At 40.1% G+C, this 19,847-nt stretch overlaps 1 pseudogene; it reads left to right on the top strand.

Moving 5' to 3' along the window:
- The first annotated feature begins 18,267 nt into the window (after positions 1–18,267).
- Positions 18,268–19,617, top strand: LOC117999411 (annotated as a pseudogene).
- Positions 19,618–19,847: the final 230 nt, after the last annotated feature.

Here is a 19,847-nt window from a genome sequence, read left to right on the forward strand (position 1 = left end):
AGTGCAAGTCCACCTAGGAGTCGGTCAGCATCATCCAACAAGCCAGGGATAGCAATCTCCCCCCAGCAATTCCCCAGCACAGATGATACAATGGCTTGGACCCAAGTGCATGGACCTAACTAAGTATGTCTGGATGCCCCAAAGAGCAAGCCATGAGGTTTTCCTCTTTATGGATTCCACTGCATCTGTGGCTCTTATGCAGAGGTGCTAGGCATTCCAGAAACTGTCCTTTCCATACACAAGTAAGCCAGCAAGCCTCTTCAAGGACACTGCTAAATGTCAGTCACCCACCTCTTTGGCAAACATAGCATTTGAACCTACATTCAACCTCAATGCCGCAATCAAGTTGCCTCTTTTAGGGTTTATAGATTTCAACCAACTTCTCAGACATTTGGTGATCAAAGAGGAATAAGATCACATTTTAAAATGATATTTGCAGGGGGGGGCGGAGCAAGATGGCGGAGGAGTAGGAGACCTGGATTTCGTCTGGTCTCAGGAATTCAGCTGGATAAGGATCAAACCATTCTGAACACCTACAAACTCAACAGGAGATCGAAGAAAAGAATAGCAACAACTCTCTAAACAGAAAAGCGACCACTTTCTGGAAGGTAGGACGTGCAGAGAAGTGAATCCGAGACGATATTCGGGAGGATAGACGGCAGGGGAGGGGCCTCCGTCGGCCGCTTCTGGCAAGTGATAGAGCCGAGGAGCACAAAATCCGAACGTTTAAAAGTCTGCTCCGCTGAGGGACGTCACTCCGGTGGCTAAGCTGGGGGTGGAACCCTCGCGGGACAATGTGGTCTCAGGACCCTCGGGGTCACAGAAAGACCGAGGGTGCCTGAGTGCGGCAGAGCTCCCAGGGATCGGAGCTGGGAAGCCGGCTGCAGAGGCGGACCCCAGGCGCGGGCTCTCAGCTCGGGGTGGCCATAAACCGCGATCCGCGGCACAGTCGGGCCCCTGCTCCTCCAGCAGGGACCCAACAAGCGGCAGATCCGGGGAGACTCCCCTTCCTCTCCCGGGAGGAGCCGCGCGGGAGTGCACCGCAGGGATCTGCTGGGTTTGGAGACTCCACACGGGGTCGGGTGCCAGAGATAGAAACGCGCGGTTACAGGCCGGGTGAGCACGGAGTGCGGCCGGAGACCGGGGAGATGGGAGTGACTGATGGCTTTTCTCTGGGGGCTCACTGAAGAGTGGGGCCCTGAGTTCTCAGCTTCTATGGGACGGAGATTGGGAGGCCGCCATTTTCACTCTCCGCCTCCAAAGCTGTACGGAAAGCTTCCAGGGAACAAAAGCTGCCGAGAGCAAACCCGAGCAGATTACTTAGCCGGGAGGGGGCAAGGGCGGGGCAATTCCGCCTCCGGCAGAGACATTTGGAAACCACGGCAACAGGCCCCTCCCCAGAAGATCAGCGAGAACAGCCAGCCAAGACCACGTTTACCGATCAATGAGAACGGCAGAACTCCAGCACTAGGGGAATACTGCACATAGAATTCATGGCTTTTTTACCATGATTCTGTAGTCCTTCAAAGTTAATTTTTTTTAACTGTTTTTTTTTTAATTTTTCTTTTTCCCTTTTTCAACCAACATCTAATCAATCCCTTTTTTAAAAAAACATTTTTATTTTTCATTTTTAGAGTCATATTCAATCCCTTCATAGTAGTTACCCGTATTTTTGGCATATATATATATAAGTTGTTCTCTCTTTAAAATTTTGAGATAGTTTCTTCTAACAGATCAAAATATACCCTAAATCTCTAGTGTATGGTTTTTTTCTACTCCCCTGCCTGATCACATTCTCTCCCTCTTTTTTTTTAAATCCTCTTCTTTCTTTTTTCAAACAACTTCTTATCAATTCCTTTTATAAAATTTTTTATAATTTCCATCTTTAGAGTCACATTCCATCCCTTCATCATATCAACTATTATTTTTGTACATATATAAGTTTTTCTTTCTTTAAAATTTTGGGAGGCACCTTCTTCTAAAAGACCAAAATACACCCCAAATCTAGTGTGTGGCACTGATCTATATACCAGCCTGAGCATATTTGATCATGTTCTGTTTTTTTTTTGTTTTCTTCTGTTTTTGTTTGTTTTTATCTTTTTCATTTTCTTTTTTTTTTTTTTTTCTTTTTCTTTTCCTCTCTTTCCGTTTCTTTTCCCACTGCTTCAGGTCTTTTCTGATTTGTTTAGAGTATATTTTCTGGGGACGTTGTTACCCTGTTAGCATTTTGTTCTCTCACTAATCTATTCTCCTCTGCACAAAATGACAAGACGGAAAAAATCACCTCAACAAAAAGAACAAGAGGTAGTACCCACTGCCAGGGACCTACTCAATACGGACATTAGTATGATGTCGGATCTAGAGTTCAGAATCATCACTTTAAAGATACTAGCTGGGCTTGAAAAAAGCATGGAAGTTATTAGAGAAACACTTTCTGGAGAAGTAAAAGAGCTAAAATCTAACCAAGTAGAAATCAAAAAGGCTATTAATGAGATGCAATCAAAAATGCGGGCGCTAACTGCAGGATAAATGAGGAAGAAGAGAGAATCAGTGATATAGAAGACCAAATGATGGAAAATAAAGAAGCTGAGAAAAAGAGAGATGAACAACTACTGGATCATGAGGGCAGAATTCGAGAGATAAGCGATACCATAAGACGAAACAAAATTAGAATAATTGGGATCCCAGAAGAAGAAGAAAGAGAGAGAGGGGCAGAAGTTATAATGGAGCAAATTATAGCAGAGAACTTCCCTACTTTGGGAAAGAAACAGGCATCAAAATCCAGGAAGCACAGAGAACCCCTCTCAAAATCAATAAAAATAGGTCAACACCCCGACATCTAATAGTAAAACTTACGAGTCCCAGAGACAAAGAGAAAATCCTGAAAGCAGCTCGGGACAAGACATATGTAACCTACAACAGTAGAAACATTAGATTGGCAACAGACCTATCCACAGAGACCTGGAAGGCCAGAAAGGACTGACAGGATATATTCAGAGCACTAAATGAGAAAAATATGCAGCCAAGAATACTATATCCAGCTAGGCTGTCATTGAAAATTGAAGGAGAGAGAAAAAGCTTCCAGGACAAACAAAAACTAAAGGAATTTGCAAACACAAAACCAGCCCTACAGGAAATCTTGAAAGGGGTCCTCTAAGCAAAGAGAGACCCTAAAAGCAACATAGACAGGAAAGGAACACAGACAATATACAGTAACAGTCACCTTACAGGCAATACAATGGCACTAAATTCCTATCTTTCAATAGTTACCCTGAATGTAAATGGGCTAAATGCCCCAATCAAAAGACACAGGCTATCAGATTGGATTAAAAAACAAGACCCATTGATATGCTGTCTGCAAGAGACTCATTTTAGAACCAAAGACACCCCCAGATTGAAAGTGAGGGGGTGGAAAACCATTTACAATGCTAATGGACACCAAAAGAAAGCTGGGGTGGCAATCCTTATATCAGACAAGTTAGATTTTAAACCAAAGACTGTAATAAGAGATGAGGAAGGACACTATATCCTACTTAAAGGGTCTATCCAACAAGAAGATCTAACAGTTGTAAATATCTATGCCCCTAACATGGGAGCAGCCAATTATATAAGGCAATTAATAACAAAAGCAAAGAAACACATCGACAACAATACAATAATAGTGGGGGACTTTAACACCCCCCTCACTGAAATGGACAGATCATCTAAGCAAAAGATCAACAAGGAAATAAAGACTTTAAATGACACACTGGACCAAATGGACTTCACAGACCTCTTCAGAACATTTCCATCCCAGAGCAACAGGATACACATTCTTCTCTAGTGCCCATGGAACATTCTCTAGAATCGATCACATCCTAGGTCATAAATCAGGTCTCAACCGGTACCAAAAGATTGGGATCATTCCCTGCCTATTTTCAGACCACAATGCTTTGAAACTAGAACTCAATCATGAGAGGAAAGTCAGAAAGAACTCAAATACATGGAAGCTAAAGAGCATCCTACTAAAGAATGAATGGGTCAACCAGGAAATTAAAGAAGAATTTTAAAAAAATTCATGGAAACCAATGAAAATGAAAACACAACTATTCAAAATCTTTGGAATGCAACAAAGGCAGTCCTAAGAGGAAAGTATATAGCAATACAAGCTTTTCTCAAGAAACAAGAAAGGTCTCAAGTACACAACCTAACCCTCCACCTAAAGGAGCTGGAGAAAGAACAGCAAAGAAAGCCTAAACCCAGCAGGAGAAGAGAAATAATAAAGATCAGAGCAGAAAGCAATGAAATAGAAACTAAAAGAACAGTAGAACAGATCAACGAAACTAGGAGCTGGTTCTTTGAAAGAATTAACAAGATTGATAAACCCCTGGCCAGACTCATCAAAAAGAAAAGAGAAATGACCCAAATCAACAAAATCATGAATGAAAGAGGAGAGATCACAACTAACACCAAAGAAATACAAACAATTATAAGAACATATTATGAGCAACTCTATGCCAGCAAATTAGATAACCTGGGAGAAATGGATGCATTCCTAGAGATGTATCAACTACCAAAACTGAACCAGGAAGAAATAGAAAACCTGAACAGACCTATAACCACTAAGGAAATTGAAGCAGTCATCGGAAATCTCCCAACAAACAAAAGCCCAGGGCCAGATGGCTTCCCAGGGGAATTCTACCAAACATTTCAAGAAGAATTAATACCTATTCTTCTGAAACTGTTCCAAAAAATAGAAATGGAAGGAAAACTTCCAAACTCATTTTATGAGGCCAGCATTACCTTGATCCCAAAACCAGACAAAGACCCCATCAAAAAGGAGAATTACAGACCAATATCCCTGATGAACATGGATGCAAAAATTCTCACAAAAGGGGCACCTGGGTGGCTCAGATGGTTAAGTGTCTGCCTTCAGCTCAGGTCATGATCCCGGGGTCCTGGGATCGAGTCCCACATCGGGCTCCCGGCTCAGCGGGGAGCCTGCTTCTCCCTCTGACCCTCTCCCCTCTCATGCTGTTTCTCTCTCGCTGGCTCTCTAAAAAATAAATAAAATCTTTAAAAAAAAAAAAAATTCTCACAAAATACTAGCCAATAGGGTCCAACAGTACATTAAAAGGATTATTCACCACGACCAAGTGGGATTTATCCCTGGGCTGCAAGGTTGGTTCAACATCCGCAAATCAATCAACGTGATACAATACATTAACAAAAGAAAGAACAAGAATCATAGGATCCTCTCAATAGATGCAGAAAAAGCATTTGACAAAGTACAGCATCCTTTCTTGATCAAAACTCTTCAGAGTATAGGCACAGAGGGTATATACCTCAATATCATAAAAGCCATCTATGAAAAACCTACAGCAAATATCATTCTCAATGGAGAAAAACTGAGAGCTTTCCTCCTAAGGTCAGGAATGTGGCAGGGATGTCCACTATCACCACTGCTATTCAACATAGTATTAGAAGTCCTAGCCACAGCAATCAGACAACAAAAAGAAATAAAAGGCATCCAAATTGGCAAAGAAGAAGTCAAACTCTCATTCTTTGCAGATGATATGATACTTTATGTGGAAAACCCCAAAGACTCCACCCCCAAACTGCTAGAACTCATACAGGAATTCAGTAAAGTGGCAGGATAGAAAATCAATGCACAGAAGTCAGTGGCATTCCTATACACCAACAACAAGACAGAAGAAAGAGAAATTAAGGAGTCGATCCCATTTACAATTGCACCCAAAACCATAAGATACCTAGGAATAAATCTAACCAGAGGCAAAGGATCTGTACTCAGAAAACTATAGAATACTCATGAAAGAAATTGAGGAAGACACAAAGAAATGGAAAAACGTTCCATGCTCATGGATTGGAAGAACAAATATTGTGAAGATGTCAATGCTACCTAGAGCAATCTACACATTCAATGCAATCCCCATCAAAATACCATCCACTTTTTTCAAAGAAATGGAACAAATAATCCTAAAATTTGTATGGAACCAGAAAAGACCCCGAATAGCCAGAGGAATGTTGAAAAAGAAAAGCAAAGCTGGCGGCATCACAATTCCGGACTTCAAGCTCTATTACAAAGCTGTCATCATCAAGACAGTATGGTACTGGCACAAAAACAGACACATAGATCGATGGAACAGAATAGAGAGCCCAGAAATGGACCCTCAACTCTATGGTCAACTCATCTTCGACAAAGCAGGGAAGAATGTCCAATGGAAAAAAGACAGTCTCTTCAACAAATGGTGTTGGGAAAATTGGACAGCCACATGCAGGAAAATGAAACTGGACCATTTCCTTACACCACACACAAAAATAGACTCCAAATGGTTGAAAGACCTAAATATGAGACAGGAGTCCATCAAAATCCTAAAGGAGAACACAGGCAGCAACCTCTTCAACCTCAGCCGCAGCAACTTCTTCCTAGAAACATCGCCAAAGGCAAGGGAAGCAAGGGCAAAAATGAACTATTGGGACTTCATCAAGATAAAAAGCTTTTGCAAAGCAAAGGAAACAGTCAACAAAACCAAAGGACAACCGACAGAATGGGAGAAGATATTTGCAAATAACATATCAGATAAAGGGCTAGTATCCAAAATCTATAAAGAACTTATCAAACTCAACACCCAAAGAACAAAGAATCCAATCAAGAAATGGGCAGAAGACATGAACAGACATTTTTCCAAAGAAGACATCCAAATGGCCAACAGACACATGAAAAAGTGCTCAACATCGCTCGGCATCAGGGAAATCCAAATCAAAACGTCTATGAGATACCACCTCACACCAGTCAGAATGGCTAAAATTAACAAGTCAGGAAATGACAGATGTTGGCGGGGATGGGGAGAAAGGGGAACCCTCCTATACTCTCGGTGGGAATGCAAGTTGGTGCAGCCACTCTGGAAAACAGTATGGAGGTTCCTCAAAAAGTTGAAAATAGAGCTACCATACGATCCAGCAATTGCACTACTGGGTATTTACCCCAAAGATACAAAAGTAGGGATCCGAAAGGGTACATGCACCCCAATGTTTATAGCAGCAATGTCCACAATAGCCAAACTGTGGAAAGAGCCAAGATGTCCATCGACAGATGAATGGATAAAGAAGATGTGGTATATATATACAATGGAATATTATGCAGCCATCTGAAGGAATAAGATCTTGCCATTTGCAACGACGTGGATGGAACTGGAGGGTATTATGCTGAGCGAAATAAGTCAAACAGAGAAAGACATGTATCATATGACCTCACTGATATGAGGAATTCTCAATCTCAGGAAACAAACTGAGGGTTGCTGGAGTGGGGGGTGGGGTGGGAGGGATGGGGTGACTGGGTGATAGACACTGGGGAGGGTATGTGCTCTGGTAAGCGCTGTGAATTGTGCAAGACTGTTGAATCTCAGATCTGTACCTCTGAAACAAATAATGCAATATATGTTAAGAAAAAAAAAGAAGAAGATAGCGGGAGGGGAAGAATGAAGGGGGGAAATCGAGGGGGTAGACAAACCATGAGAGACAATGGACTCTGAAAAACAAACTGAGGGTTCTAGAGGGGAGGGGGTTGGGAGGATGGGTTAGCCTGGTGATGGGTATTAAAGAGGGCACGTTCTGCATGGAGTACTGGGTGTTATGCACAAACAATGAATCATGGAACACTACATCTAAAACTAATGATGTAATGTATGGGGATTAACATAATAAAAAAATTCTAAAAAAATAAAATGACATTTGCTTGGGGAGTCCAGCCTCCAGAAAGAACATGTCCTAAGAGCCCTTATCAAAATTGCCCCCCCAATTCAAATTTATTACTCAGACCTGGCCCCCTCGTGGGGCCTTTCCAAAAGGTTCCAGTCCATGCAAGCTCTTCTCTGTCTCAACTCCTTCGAGTCTGAATTACCACCTTGGTAAACTTCCCCCTGTGGAAGGCGATTCTGAGCATGCATCTATACTCCCCAGAATCAGCCACTATTGCATGGACTTCTTATTTATTCCCCACAGCACCTAACACATCTATGACATAGTAAAGGATAAAACCAGTCCTGGCAGGCTGCTTCAGCAGGGCCCCCTGGGATGGCAACGCCTAGGTGGAGTGACCACAGTGCAGAATCTGATGTACAGAAATGTGATAAGGAGTAAACAAGCTCTGTTAAATGAACACATGTCAACAGATACACTAGGGTCTGACTTCCAAATAAGATTGCCAACATATTCATCTACCATGGCCTAATAGGGGTTTGGAAGGAAACAGAGAAAGCACAGGAGATATACTTGGGGTACACAGCATCCATCCCAAGCAGCTGTTAAAGAGGCAGAAATGCAAACAGGCTGGGAGAATAAATGTCATAAGATCACACTATGTCTCAACTTTATGCATTTTGAACTAGCAAGTAACACGGAAAAAACAAAACTAGCATATGCTTCCCAGTAGTCAACTCTCAGTTTTCATCACTGCTCTTTCTCTTTACTCAAAACAATAAGGTGTCTCTGCTCTTCTATCTCAGAGAAGCCTGGCAATTGGGGTGTGGGGGCAGTAAATGGCCCAAGGGTGAAGTTAATGGCCCTAGAGGGTCAAGTGCTTTCAGAGAGCACTTCCCTTTTTTTTAAGATTTTATGTATTTATTTTATTTGAGAGCGAGAGAAAGTGCACACATGAGAATGGGGAGGGGCAAAGAGAGAGGGAGAAAGAGAGAGAAGGTCAAGCAGACTCCGCGCTGAGCCCAAGATGCAGGGCTCGATCTCACAACCCTGAGATCATGACCTGAGCTGAAACCAAGAGTCAGATGCTTAACTGACTAAGCCACCCAGGCACCCCTTTTTTTTAAGATTTATTTATTTATTTTAGAGAGAGAGCAAACAGGGAGGAGCAGAGGGAGAGGGAGAGAGAGAATCTCCAGCAAACTCCCCGCTGAGCTCAGAGCCCGAAGTGGGACTTGATCTCATGACCCTGAGATCATGACCCTGAGATCATGACCTAAGTCAAAATTAAGACTTGGACACTTAACCGACTGAGCCACCTAGGCTCCCCCAGAGAGCACTTTTTAAATATGCTCTCTATGTACCCACATCCTTATCTCAGGCTCTGCTTTTAGAGGAAACCAAACTAAGAGGGCAATCAAGACAGGAGAAATTGCCAAGTCATCCAGAAGAGCTGAAAAAGAGGTTTTTATGAATAATTTATGTACCATCCAAGATTATCCTTAAGGCCCTAAGTATCAATTTGTCAGAAACTTTTTGCTGACTATGAATAGAAGTTATTTAATTGCCAGTAACCTGTGACTCAATTGAGTAAATTAATAAAACCGTTTGTTTGGTCAAATGGAAAATGCTAAAAAAACTCCAGTGCCAACACTGTCACTGCTAAAGATGCTAAAGATAACACCATCATGACACAGGTGATAAAAAGTAGCCTAACTCTGTAAAGCTATGAATAATTACCAATAACAAGATTATTTTTATATTTAATATTTTAATAGACTTTTTTAGATTTTTTAGAATGATTTTAGGTTCACAGCAAAACTGAGCAGAAAAGAGAGTGTCCACATACCCCTTGCCCCACACATGCACAGCCTCCCCCACCAATATCTCACACCATGGTGGTAAATTTATTGCAATCAATGAATCAACACTGACACATCTCTATCACTCAAAGTCCATATACACATTAACTTTCACTCTTGCTGTTGTACATTCCATGGGGTTTAGATTTAATTTTAAATTGCAAAATGGCATACAAAAATGAGATCTTACCCCCAAGATATCATAGTATGTACTCAGAAAACAGATAGATACCCACTGAGCCAGCTAGAAGTCTTCGGAATAGATACCTAGGAGCCCTAACACAACCCACTGATCAATTCTGGATGCATCACAGAAATGTGTATCAAGAAGAATAAAGAATAAGCTCATAGAGAAGTGCAGAACCTCATGGTCATTCCCACTGGCACGACTCAACCACGGTAAATCCTTACACACTGAATCCACAAACTATTTAAGTACTCTTTGTGAATGGAATAGGAATTGGCATAAAATTAAGACAACTTGGGCGCCTGGGTGGCTCAGTTGGTTAAGCGACTGCCTTCGGCTCAGGTCATGATCCTGGAGTCCCGGGATCGAGTCCCGCATCGGGCTCCCTGCTCAGCAGGGAGTCTGCTTCTCCCTCTGACCCTCCTCCCTCTCATGCTCTCTGTCTCTCATTCTCTCTGTCTCAAATAAATAAATAAAATCTTTAAAAAAAAAAAAAAAAGACAACTCGAGCCAAACTGGCAGAAAGCTTGGAAGAAAAGACAGTAGGTAATGATGGAGTACTCTTTTAAGAAATGACCCATTACCAATGCTCCCAATGCCTCCTGATGAGTGGAAAAACTCACACTGAGAACTCTTAAGTGGAAAAAATGATTCAGAAGAGCAAAATTCTGAATATGTGATTTCAGAAATAACAGTGGATTTATTGTGCTCATATTTACATTTTTATGTATGTACAATTGTATGTGCAGGTGTTTTAAAACCTATCTAATTAAGTCTAAAATAGCCTTTTCTAAAAGTATGGAACAAAAATCTTAGGGATAAAGAAATTTTAATCTAATTAGTAGCTCTTTTTCCTTTCTCAGTGACACAATTGATGGCATCTTAAATTCAATAAAATATGACAAGTGCTTACAAAATTCTGGGGGAGCCAAGGTAAGGGAAAACCACCACTGGCTTTCAGAGATCAGAAGGTTTAAGGAATCACAGAAAACGTCTGATGATGATCTCAGCTGCTGGCAGCACCAAAGCAAGTGATTCTATATAAAGAATGCCCACAACTCAAAGTAAAGCTCATGTCTGCCATTGCCCTTTACCTGCCTACCCGCTGACAGGCAGAGTGGACCCCATGCCATAATGTGCTCTTATAAGAAGGCACTAGAGAGCTGGTTCCTTCTCTCTGCCTGTCACATGAGGGCACGGTGAGAAAGCGGCAAGCCAGACAGAGAGCTCTCACCGGAACCCAAGCATGCCGGCACTCTAGTCTGAGCTCCTAGCCTCCACAACTTGTGAGAAATAAATTTCTGTTGTTTAAGCCACCCAGTCTGTGAGATTTTGTTATGGCAGCCAAGCTAATACATTAGGCTTCTCTCCTAAAATGAAGTGCAGTCAGCACCTCTAATATCATATAGGGGATGGGGATGATGGTGAGTTAACAAGAGACAATCTGCATAATTGCTCTGAGAATTATGATACATAAGATTATTGTTCTCAGTTCTTCACTCACTCCTTATAAAGTTACACATCTACACTCTTTCCCACATGACTTTGCAGTGCCTCCCACTATGGGTAAAGTACATATATCCCAACCTACTGCCCCTGCACTTAGCCATGTGATTTGCATGAGACAATGGAATTTTAGTAGATGTGATTCAAACAGGAGTTTTAAATATGTTTGTGTGGTTTAGCCTGCCTACTTACACTTCAGTTGTCTGTAATAGGAAGACCATGCCCCAGACAGCCACTGGCACTGGAGAAGCAGACAGGAACCCAACCCACAGCCCAGAGCCAAGACCAGGCAATCTTGGAGCCCAGCTGAGCCACAGACAACCCACAGACCTATGAGGGAGAAAATGAGTGTCTATTATTGTAAACCCCCAATATTTTGACATTATTTATTATGTAGCAAAAATTACTGCAAGAATTAAATATACATCTAAAACAGTGCTTGGCACATATTAACCATAATTATTTCAGGAATCTTGTAAATTATATAGCATGATGTAAGCAATATATGTAAGCAATGTATTCAGAGTTTTTGTTTAAAGATAATAGCAGGTATGAATAGCGAGGCTTCAAAATGTAAAAAATGTTACATTTTTACATTTTCTATATCAAATTATATCTAGTTTGAGGGGCGCCTGGGTGGCTCAGACGGTTAAGCATCTGCCTTCGGCTCAGGTCATGATCTCAGGGTCCTGGGATGGAGCCCCATGTCGGGCTCCCTGCTCAGCGGGGAGCCTGCTTCTCTGCCTCTACCTGTGGCTTCCTCTGCTTGTGCTCTCTCTCTGTCAAAAATAAATAAAATTTAAAAAATAATAATAATAATAATATCTAGTTTGAGCACTAGACATTAGGGTTGGCAACAAGTCTAATAGCTCTCCTTTTTCCATCCCCCATCCCTTTCTTGCATGATATAAAACCCCCAGGATTTATATGGTTCCAAACAGAGGGGGAGGGCCAGACTTTCAGACAACTTGTGGAAGTAAATGGATTTCAAAAAATATTTTGTACCTTTCTGGGACACCTAAGACTTCAAACTGTATAAGTAATACATGCTCTCTATATTGCTAGAATCTAAGGGAGTAAATGTCACCCATTGTCTTAATTTATATTTATATTCCTAATTACTTAAATTAGAATTAGAATTAGAATTAAGAGGATTTTACAGGGCTATTTGGAAGTAATAGTGGTTTTAAAAAAAAGGAGATGGTCTATCACCATTTTAATTTAATGTATCCTTAAAAAATGTAATCAGAGTAGTGTAAAAAGACAGAAGAGGATTTGTCTTAAGTGATATACAACAAGTTTGCGCATATACAATTAAGTATACATCAGAATAAGTATACAGAAAACCATTCAAAGAATAGCAGCATTCTTTGAAGGGCAATTTGGCAATACTTATCAAGAGCCATAAAGTTTTTATATCCATGGACCTTGTAATCTCATTCTTAAAACAAATCTAAACCAGTAAATCAAAAGACAAAAGATATATTTATAAAGATGTTATATTCACCTCTAATAGTGAAAAGTAAAAATAACCTAAACCTAAGAGAGCCTTGGTAAATTTTGGTATGTGATTTTTAAGAATATTATGCAATATGTTAAAAATACTGTAGAACCATAAAAATCAACAAGAAGAACAAATCAAAATAACTACACTCAAAATAATGTATGGTAAAAAAAAAAAAAACCTGCATCATAAAAAAAATGTGATTGCATGTGGCAAAAGTTTGGAAAGAGAACACAAAGAGTTTGGGTAAAATATTTTACATTCTACATTTTTATTTATATTCTAAACACCTTTTGTAAAAATAAAACCATTAGAAAAACTATATGTTACTTTGTGCTGGAAAAAAAAAAATCATGGTCCCTAAAAATAGTAGCAAAGGGTAGGTGGATCCATGTCCAGATCCTATTAGGCTAGGAAGGGTGAATTGGCGATTGTTCTTGACTTTCTCTCCCAAGACCAACCAAAAACACCAAGAAAGGTATGAGAAATCCCTGCGATGAAGACAGAGGGCTATTTTGAACTGATGTGAGAGGAAAAGACTGGCTTCAGGGAACACAAGAGGAAGCCTGGTAGAGTGTACAGAGGATAGAAAAATAGAATAAAATAGAAAAGGTACCGTTGGGATGAAGAATATCCACCCTACACCCACAGCAACTCAGACTTGGTCCAAGTGATCTCAAAAACAAAGGAAAATCAATGGCAGGAGCTACTGTGACATGGTGTGAAAAGCAAAGTAATGACTCCAGTTAAGTTGCTATGTTTAAGAAAGATCCCCCACCTAAAGCTGCTCTTTCCTGAGGGGCAAAGAGCAAAGCCCTACATTAAGTTCTTTTTTTAGGGTGAGGAGAGATTGACTCAGTTTTTCACTGTCTCAGCCTCTGGACACAAGGGCTCATGCATATACCCCACTCCCACCCCCTAAGCTACTTAAGGTGACAGAGGCAGGGGTCTGACCTTCCCCTATATGCTCTGCTTGACAGAATAACCCCAGGAAAAAGAGACCCATAAATCAATAGGATAGGGTATTTAAGGAGTACAACTATCTGGATTTTTAGATTCCATTAGAAGCAAAAATACACACACCAATAACTTTAGATCAGTTTAGTGAAATTTTTTTTTGGCTGTTACTTTTTTTTTAATTTTTTTAATTTTATTGTGTTATGTTAATCACCATACAATACATCATTAGTTTTTGATGTGGTGATCCAGTATCCATTGTTTTCGTATAACACCCAGTGCTCCATGCAGTACGTGCCCTCCTTAATACCCATCACTGGGCTAACCAATCCCCCCCCCCAAAACCCTGTTTGTTTCTCAGAGTATTTTTTAAAGGAAAGAATGCATCAATAGGATTAAAAATTTATTTAAAAGAGTGAAGCAGATATTTTAAAGACAAGATTATAATAGTTGAAATAAGGAACACAAAAATGATACGCTTCAAAAAGAACATTGCTCAGAAAAGAAGGGTAAAGAAATGAGAAATAAAAAAAAAAATTCAATAGGCATAAGGAATAGAAAGAGAAGTGCTAAAATCCAAATCACAGAAAGAGAAAAAATTTGAAGAGAGGTAAATATTTGAAGAAGTAATGCAGATAAATGTTCGATTTTTTTTAAAGATAACAGGCCTAAGACGGAAAGAGTCTGTAGAGTGGCAAGAAAGAGAAAGAAAGAAAAATCCACACCACATAATATTAAAATTTAAGAATAAGAAAGATAAAGAAAAAAATTCTAAAAGTTAACAAAAAGAGAAAAAGCATATCACATCAAAGAAATAAGAATCAAATTATTCAGAAGCAACACTGCCCTAAAGACTATGGAAGTAGAATTTCAAAAGTATTGAAGGAAAAGAACTTAAATTTAGAACTGTATATCCAGCCCAAATATAAATCAAATCTCAAAGTTTGATAAACACATTTTCAGGAATATAAGGCCTCAGAAGATTTACCATGCAAAAATCAATGATGACAAGGGGGGTGGGGGAAGGATGCATAAATAAAAGGACAAACAAGATGCTGCAAGTGATATGTGAATAAAAAGAGATTAAGTACCTTGGTTGCTATGCTAAAGTTGGTTGCTATATTAAAGAGAGGGAGAGAAAGAAATCTATTATCAAAATAAAAGAGGAAATATAATAACCCTATTTAAAAGCTTAGTACTTCGAGAGTTAGGTTCTCACAAGGTATGAAAGAACTCAAACTGTGGTCCAGCAAGCTTGCTGGTCTATAAACTGTTTGTCAGTTCTTAACAAGTTTCTTGCACCAAAGTGTGTATCAATCAAGTCACTAAAAACACTGCTTAGTTCAGGTAACATGATTTTTACATAAAGACTTTCTCAATGAAGGGAATGATGCTTATTTTAAATTCTAGCAGGAGGGGCGCCTGGGTGGCTCAGCTGGTTACAGTGACTGCCTTCGGCTCAGGTCATGATCCCAGGGTCCTGGGATCGAGCCCCGCATCGGGCTCCCTGCTCAGCGGGAAGCCTGCTTCTCCCTCTCCCACTCCCCCTGCTTGTGTTCCCTCTCACGCTCTCTCTCTCTCTCTGTCAATTAAATAAATAAATAAAATCTTTTATAAATAAATAAATAAATTCTAGCAGGAAGTCCTTATCTCATTATGGATAAGTAACAATTCCCAGATGAGCATTTTGAGTAGACACAGCTATTAATTTAAAGGAGAGAAGGAGATGAAGTGGGTGAAAATAAACAGAAATAGAGAGAAAAAAACACAGAAATAATAAGTTGAGGTATTTTGAACTGGTCCAAATATATTAATAGTTAGCATAAATATTAACTAGATTTTAAGAGATAAAGTCACAGCTTAGATTTTATAAAATCTAAAATATGCTATTTATAAAAGATATTCCTAAGGCATAAGAACCCACAAAAGTTAAAAATAAAATGATAGAAAATCAAATATGCAGCAAATATAACCAAAACAAAGTTGCTACAGCTATTACTAACAATATATAAAATAAATAGCATAGTAAAACATATTATTAAGATAGAAAATTCAATTCACTACTTAATGCAATTATCCAAGAAGATAAAGTAGTTTTAAATATGTGGTTACTAATAAAATTGCCTGAAAGTACATGAAGTAAATTTTATAGGAACTGCAAGGACAGAGTAATAAATCCAGCATCATAGCGAGGGATTTTAGCACACCTCTCTCAATTATTGAGAAGTCAAATAGAGAAAAAAAAACAGCCAAGATATACAAGATCTGGATGACATAACTAAAAAATGTAACCTAAGGAACATCTGACACTTTGAATAAAAATATTCTCAAGTACAGATGACTATAAAAATTTATCATGAATTAGGCCATAAAGCCTCAACAATCTTACCCAAAAAAGTATGCAATTAAATTAGACATTAATACTACAAATATAAATTTTTAATTCCCACTTACTCAAAATTTATTTTTCAAAACCCTAATAAATGACTCATGGATTAAAATAAGGTCATAATGGAAATTTTAAAATATCTAGAACTGATTTAAAAATTTTTATTTTATTTTATTTTATTTATTATCTTTTTTTAGCCGAATAATCTCAAACACATTTTATTGAATAGAGGTTTTTTTTATTTTTTTCATTTTTTTTTTCTTCCAAGTTTTTATTAAAATCTATTTAGGTAACATACAGTGTAATATTAGTTTATGGTGAAGGATTTGGTGATTCATCACTTATATACAACACCCAGTACTCATCACAAGTGCTCTCCTAATCCCCATCCCCTATTTAACCCATCCCCCCAACCACCTCCCTCTGATAACCATCAGTTTGTTCTCTATAGTTAAGAGTCTGTTTTCTGTTTTGTCTCTTTTTCTTTCTATGTTCATCATTTTGTTTCTTAAATTCCACATATGAGTGAAATATGGTATTTGTCTTTCTCTGATTGACTGAATTCACTTAGCATAATACTGTCTAGTTCTATCCATGATAAGTCTACTTTTTTATTATTTTTTTATTAAGTTCAATTAACAACATATAGTACATCATTAGTTTTTGATGTGGTGTTCAATGAGAGAACTGATTTAAAATTTTTTAAATATATATAAAAATTTATGTGATGCAAGAAAAGCAGTGATTGGAGGGAAATTTATAGCCTTAAACAGGACTATTGAGGGAAAAAATTGAAAGCTTCAAAATTAATGAATTAATTGTCCATCTTAAGAGATGGGAAAAGGAAAAACAGGATAAAACTAAGGAAAATACAAGATAAGAGATAAGAAAACAAAGAATAGAGAAGACTAACAAAGATAAAATGCCAAAATATGACTATTTGGGAAAACTAACAAAATAAACTTTGGCAAAATTAATCAAGATATGTAGAGAAGAAACACAGATGATTTTATAAATAAAAAGAGACAATTATTTCAGGAAAAATAGGAGTTAAAATGATTTTAAAAGACTTCTACTTCCAAACAAGACAGAATCAGGGACCAGATTGACTCATCTGCCAGAAACAACTAAAAAAAAAAAAAGCCAAAATAAATGGAACAGTAGTTTTGAGATATTGATCATTACACAACAATTGACAGTAAGTGATGCCAGAGAGACAGGAAATTTGAGGGGAGCCCCACAATCACCCAGCACCTTACTGCCTGGGAGAGTTTTCAGACTTCACCTCAGTAAAGATCTGTTGTATCTGTAACACACTGCTAGCGGGGATGTAAATTAGTGCAACCACTTTGTTAAAGAATTTAGCATTATATTCTATAGTTGAAGATTTACATAGCCTGTAGCCTAGCAATTCATTCCACTCCTAGGTATATATCAAAAGAAATGCTAGCACGTGCAGGACAGGATATGCGTAAAACACTGCTCATACCAGCGCCGTTCACAATAGCAAAAATCTGAAAACATCACAAGTATCTATCCACAGTAACTTGGATGAATGAACCATGCTATATATACATAGCAGGCAGAACTAATTAACTACACAGGGACTTGTTGCCATAAGGATAACTCCTATCAATACAGTAGTAATGTGAAAAAAAGTACCTAAAGAATAGGTTGAACATGATACTTTTTGTAAAGTTAAAAATAATTAAAGGCTACATTAGAATAAGTAAAAGGAGGGGCGCCTGGGTGGCTCCGGGGTTAAGCTTCCAACTCTTGGTTTTGGCTGAGATCATGACCTCATGTGAGATGGAGCGCCAACTGTCTGCCTGCTCAGGGGTGTCCTCTTGAAGAGTCTCTCCCTCTGCCCCTCCTCCTACGGGTGGGCGCACACAAGCAGGTGCGCGCCTCTCTCTCTAAAACAAATAAATAAATCTTAAAAAAATAATAATAAGTAAAAATACAATTTATCCATATAAAAAGGAAAGCAGCTCCCACTTCCAGGAGCTTAGCTGTATTTTTCCCTATTCCTCCCACTAAGTATAACTAAAAATCCTGCATATAATATATAAGACAAACATCATGCTGTACATTACATCCTCATGACTTACAAACTGTTAGTTTGTACTTTTGACCCCCTTCACCTATTTCACACACCTGGGATATGCCTGGAGTATTGGTGACTCCAGCCAACAGAGCAGCACCCCGTAGCCTCCGCCTGCTGGTTCTTAGAGGTTATCAGAGAATTTTCTCTTCACCTACTCAATCATGTCTACTTACATAAGCAATCAGCAAAAGAAGACATGTCTTTTTCCAGAGACCAAGAGATCTAGTTTTGCCCGCCACAGTTTCTTCAGCTCATCCAGTCGCTAAACTCACATAGAAGCCACCATTGTTCCCCATGGGGAGACAACATATAAGTTAAGAATGAAGATCAGAGTCAGGGGCTTCCTCAGGCTTGTCAGCTGGCGCGACATGACCTCCTCCTGTCTGCGAAGAGCTTAAAGATTGACAAGACACCCGAAAAGATAGATGCTCTTGTTCATCAGTAAATCAGCAGTCATGTTGCCTATCTCTCAACCTCTAGGCTATGGAGGTTCTTCAAAGTCTGTACCTCTGTAAACAAGGTGCCATGTCATGGTATTCCTGGCAACTGACCTCTTCAGAATGGAGATATGATGAACAGACGTCAGGGTCTATTACAACAGCTGCCCTGGAGACACTCTGAAACATTTTTGGTGGACAACAGTGGACGAATGTGGTAACCACTCAGTGGAGGCTGCCAAAAGGTGTAGAGATGAAGCAACGCAGCGTACAGAGCTGGGCTCCCTTCTCTGTAATTGCAAACACAATCGGCCACAGAACTCATCAGAAAGGTCTGCAAGTCTGTCCTCGATGTGTGGGGTCGCGGAGCAGGGAGGCCTTTCTTCACCTCTGCAGGATGGATGGGGCCGGGCCTTTGCATGCAGCTGCCCCACGGGACCCACGGCGGCAGCAGGAAGGGGTGGCAGGGGCCACTGGGGTCACCACGTCCAGGTCCTGGTCTGCATCTGTGAACCCTGACCCGCCGCACTTCCTCCGGTCCAGCCGGGTCCGACCCGACAGAAGCAAGAAGCTGCCCAACTTCTTCCACGGGCAGTCGCGCTCCATACACTCCGGACCCTCTGCGTGCGCACCTCGCGGCCAGATCAGCTGCAAGCTCTTCCCGTGCAAAGTTCCTGCGCTGCACCTCGCCCCGGTACCCATCTGCGATCGCCTTTGCCGGTTAAACCGCATCCTCCAGGGCTGCTTCAGCGGGCCTGCCTCCCGTGTGGAAATTGCTTTTCACGAGCACAAAGAGCACCGCCTTACATGGTTTCTTCCTCCTGAATTGAGAGGCAGAGATCTCCTGCCACCTCCACTTCACTGCCTGGTGCAGGAACTCCTCTACTTCCCTCTCCAAAAGGACGTTGGGGTCCCAGAGCAGCTGGCCTTCTATCTCAAAAATGTTCTTATTCTAACAGGGATGAAGTGATATCTCATTGTGGGTTTTTTTATTCTTTTTTTTTTTAAGATTTTATTTATTTATTTGACAGAGAGAGACACAGCAAGAGAGGGAACACAAGCAGGGGGAGTGGGAGAGGGAGAAGCAGGCTCCCCGCAGAGCAGGGAGCCCGATGCGGGGCTCGATCCCAGGACCCTGGGATCATGACCTGAGCCGAAGGCAGACGCTTAACCAACTGAGCCACCCAGGCGCCCCCTCAT

Source organism: Mirounga leonina, unplaced genomic scaffold, assembly GCF_011800145.1.
Source record: "Mirounga leonina isolate KUSES-001 unplaced genomic scaffold, KU_Mleo_1.0 Mir_115, whole genome shotgun sequence".
Classification (NCBI taxonomy): Eukaryota; Metazoa; Chordata; class Mammalia; order Carnivora; family Phocidae; genus Mirounga; species Mirounga leonina.